At 42.1% G+C, this 4,545-nt stretch overlaps 1 pseudogene; it reads left to right on the top strand.

Annotated features, from left to right (window-relative positions):
- Positions 1–3,418: 3,418 nt before the first annotated feature.
- Positions 3,419–4,181, top strand: LOC102423524 (annotated as a pseudogene).
- The last annotated feature ends 364 nt before the right edge of the window (positions 4,182–4,545 follow it).

Genomic DNA, 4,545 nt, shown 5'->3' with positions numbered 1-4,545 from the left:
TTACTTTGAATTTATATTAGTTCACACAAACACTCCATCCATGCTTTTGTTCCGGCCCTCCGGTCCAGTTTAAGAACCCATTGTGGCCCTCGAGTCAAAAAGTTTGCCCACCCCTGGGATAGCCCCATTGGCCCGCATCCTTAGGCTTTTACTGTAGCAACAGCTTGAACTAAAATTAACTTCTAGATGCAATCAGCAGGGTGAGTATCCTTGAGAAAGCACAGGCTTCTACAAGGTCAGGTCTAAAGACTAAACATAGAGATTCCAGTAAAACACCTGGGGGCTCAGACTTGTTTGGAAAAGTCAAGGCAGGGGCTGCCACCTTTGGGAAGGTCCCCCTGGGCCCCCAACCTTTTGGAGAATCCTCTTTACAGACTTTCCAACCACGTCCTCACAGTGGGTTAACTAACTGATTGATGGTTTATAATGTTCTGCTTAAAATATGAAAGTCCCTTGGCAGCACTCAAGCTTAGTGCTTAGTTATGGATGATTTTATGTCTATCTTCTCTAGAGAAACAAAAAAAACAAGAAATTATATGTAAATGTGAATGGTTTAAACATACTAACATATGGGAATTTTCTTTTCTATAGAAACCCATTTTAAATATAAAGACTTTAATAGAGTCAGAGTAAAGACTATGGAATATTTAACAGTACTTAAGAGAAAGTGGAGTAACTACAGTAATTTCAGACAAGATTTCAGAGCAAGGTATAAAAGTGGCATTAAGTAATCAATTCTCCAAGAAAACAAAAATATTAAATGTCTATGAACCTAACCACAATGTCACATTTCTTAGATGTTGGAACTAAATTCTTTCAGAAGTATCAGCTTTAACATATATTAAATGTGACTTGAAGATGTTATATGGAATGGGTTCTAATACTTAAAATTATACACAATTCCCCCCAAATTTGACAAATTGATAACTCTAATAAAAATAAAATATTGACATTATAAATACATCTAGATAAATTCGTCCTCTACTTAAGTCATTTGTATCCAAACCACTGATTTTGTAAAAATAAAACAACAACAAAAAAACATGGCTTTCACGATATCCTGCCTAGATTCTGCAGTTGTATTACATTTACAAGCCAAAGTTATATACATAATTCATAGATGTATTCTTACTACTCTATTTAGGAAAAAGGCATTTGAGATACTTATTTTTTAACCTTGTTTCTCTCTTCAGGATAATATTATTAAATATTGCAATCAAAAAAGACAATAAATTCTTATTCTGTAGAGCAATGACAATCAGCTGGTGAAGTTTGCTTAATGAGGCAGTTATAACACTCCAAAGATTCTCTGAAATCAAAGTTATTTGGGATTCACAAAAGCACATCACAGTCTCTTTTTCATGCACTATGTTATGGGGCCACAAAATATTACATCAACTTTACATAATTTATTCTGTTCTTAAAATCATATATATAATTACCATTTTAAGATCTGAGATGCAAACATTTTTCTAACATACAAAAGAGAAAGAATGTGCTATCTACTTTAAAATCAATTATCTTTGCATTCACTTTGACATTAGAAGTGCTGCTTTGATTACTTTTCAAATTACACTCTGGACAATTATTCCATTGAAGCATTTATTTTATTTAGATCTCTCATACTGGCAATAATCATTATAGTGCATGCATACATCATAGTGATCATCTAGAGAGTTTTTCTTAATATTATCTGCTGGGTCTCTTACAAAACACACTCACCTAGATTCTTTTCAATAAGTCTAGGATGGGAGTTCATTCTGATGTATAGTGTAAAATAAAATGTCTATTTTTACCCAATAGTAATATAAGTAAAATAATTTTGGAGAGATATATGTACCAAGATTATGTAAATTATATAAATACAAAGTGGTTGATATATAGTAGTTGGTAAATAAATGTAACCAAGTATATTTAAAGGAGGTCAAAAAATGACAGCAATAATGAGTAGATCCCAAAGATCAATTTATATAAAAATAGAACAATTACATGCAGCATATACAAAATAACAGGCAAGGAAATTGACTGAAAGGTCATACTATTTCAGGAAAAGAGCATACAGAGAAATTCTTTCTACTATCAACATTCTCTAAAATTTTAGATGGAAAATAAAAAGGCTAGCTGAAATATCCCAATCTTTTTATAGCAAGGCTAATTGTGATATTCATTAAGACCTTCCTTTTCCTAATAAGTACTTTCATAAATTCAGAGAGATAGATTTAGGGTGTCACAATCATCTTTGTTTTCTTCCTTTTCTTCCCTCAGCAGTTACTAAGGATACCTTTTAATTTCTTGCCATCATTCATCTCACCTGTATCCAGTGAGTCAGTTACTATGTACTAGTATAGTAACTTGTGTCTGCACCCCATGCTATGTCAATTAACTTGCCTTTTCTTCCACATGTTTACCAGCAATATTCCGTATCTACAATGCAAAGCTTTTCGTTTTACCTTCCTTTAATATATTGTACTTATTCTAATCTTTCTGAAACTTGAGGAAGATAAGTAATCTTTGGGCTTTGCTCCCATTTGGCACCCACATTGTAGAGAGCATGGTACATTGCACAGACTGGAAAATTCATTGAATGAAAAAGGACCAAATAAAATATGCCTTATCAAATATAAAAAATATATAAATAACTATCCAATCAATAATAGACAAACATGTTAATTAACCTTAACTTCCCTACCCTTCCCATTGGCTAATCAGGGTCATATGCAAATTAACTGCCAACAAAGATGGCGGTTAATTTGCATATGTAGGCACAGTGATGGGAGGCGAAAGGGGAAGGATGGAAGAAGCTGCCTGCTGGTGTAGGAATCCAGGTGGCAGCCAAGAACTGGAGAACTGGGCTGCCTTTGTGATTGGAGAAGCCGGGCTGCCTTTTCTGGCCCTGGGCCAGTAATTGGAGAAGCCGGGTGGGGCAGGGAAGAGGGGATGTCCGCCTCTTCCCTGCCCTGCTGGGCTTCTCAGATCACCAATCATCAGTGATTGGAGAACACCCAGAGGCGGGGCCAGAGTCCAGGCTGCATTCCTGCCTGGGGGCTGATCTGTCCTGGGACTGTGTCTCCGCAGGGCATGTGATCCTGTCTCCGGGGCGACGCAGCCAGGCCCCAGAAGGAGACCCAGGGGCCTCCCAGCAGAGTCTCCGTGGTCAGACTGTGCGGTGTCAGGACAGGAATAAAGATGGAGGTGACTCAGATGCCTGGCCAGCAGCTTTAGACCCGCAAGCAGGGCCTTTCAGCCAGGACTGGGGTCGGGGTCGGGCGAGGAAAGCGAGCGGGAAATAGAGAACTACAACTCCCAGGAGGCTTAGCGGCCGGGGCCTGTGTGCCTGGCCATGAAATCAGATGGGGCAAGTCGTTTTGCACTTTAAGAGGCTTGCAAGGTTGGAAGTTCTTCGGGGAGCCAGGGAGAAATGGAGCTGGAGCAGAGAGAGGGGTCCATGGCAGCCGTGGGCTTTGAGGAGTTCTCAGCACCTCCCTGCTTGGAGCTGGCGCTGCCTCCGCTGTTCGGTGGTCACACCCTGGAGAGCAAGCTTGAGACCGAAGTGGAGTTTGTGTCTGGGTGTCTGGGCAGCTCCAGCCTCCAGGAGAGAGACGAAAAGGAGGAGGCAGCCCAAGGCCAGTGGCCATGGTGCCAACAGGAACTCAATTGAAGGACTTACCAAGCGCTGGGTCGACACTGGAGGGAGATCGAGCAGGTGAACGAGCGGGTCCTGAACAGGCTTCATCAGATACAGAGGATAACACGGAGACTCCAGGATGAGCAGAGGTTCCTCATGAGGGTGCTGGACTCCTACGGCGGTGACTACCGGGCCAGCCAGTTCACCATCTTACTGGAGGACGAGGGCAGCCAGGGCACAGACGCCCCACCTCAGGCAACACTGAGAATGCGCCTCCAGAGAAAGAGGGGCTGTTCCCGCCCAGGAGGACACCAGTACCCACAGAAGCCAGCATCCTGGCCCCTGGCGAGGGGCCCAGCAGGTGGAAGAGGTGGCCAGCACCATGGAAGGGCACCTGGCAGGAGTCCCGCTGACTCCGGAGCTGGCCCCCATTCAGATAAAGGTGGAGGAAGACTTTGGCTTCAAAGCGGTTGAGGCTCTGGACTCAAATTGGGTTTCTCGGGGGTCAGACAAACTGCTGCCCTACCCCACCTTAGCCAGCTCCCCCTTTGACTGACCTCCCAAAAAAAAAAAAAAGCTTATACAGGCATGCTTATAGGATCAAATAGTATAAATATACATGTAACAGGACATTAAAAGAGAACCTAGCTATGATGATCACCTGAATGCTGCCTCTGTGTCATTCCTTCTTTGCCGACTCCGTCCACACCTTTGGGAACCCCTGGACCTGCTGGGGCTGGACCCCAACATTCCTCTTCTTATAAGGACTTCAGTGAGATGGGCTAAGGGTCCCACTGGAACTTCCTCAATTTAATGTAATCCCCTCTTTAAAGATCTTATCTCCACATACAGGTACATGCTGAGGTTCTGGGGATTAGGATTTTAACATACATTTTTGTTGATTACCCAAATCAGCCCTT

The sequence above is a fragment of the Myotis lucifugus genome, unplaced genomic scaffold (assembly GCF_000147115.1).
Source record: "Myotis lucifugus unplaced genomic scaffold, Myoluc2.0 scaffold_359, whole genome shotgun sequence".
In the NCBI taxonomy this organism is placed as follows: domain Eukaryota; kingdom Metazoa; phylum Chordata; class Mammalia; order Chiroptera; family Vespertilionidae; genus Myotis; species Myotis lucifugus.
Note: the sequence above shows the minus strand (reverse complement) of the source record. Positions and strands in the feature narration are given on the sequence as shown.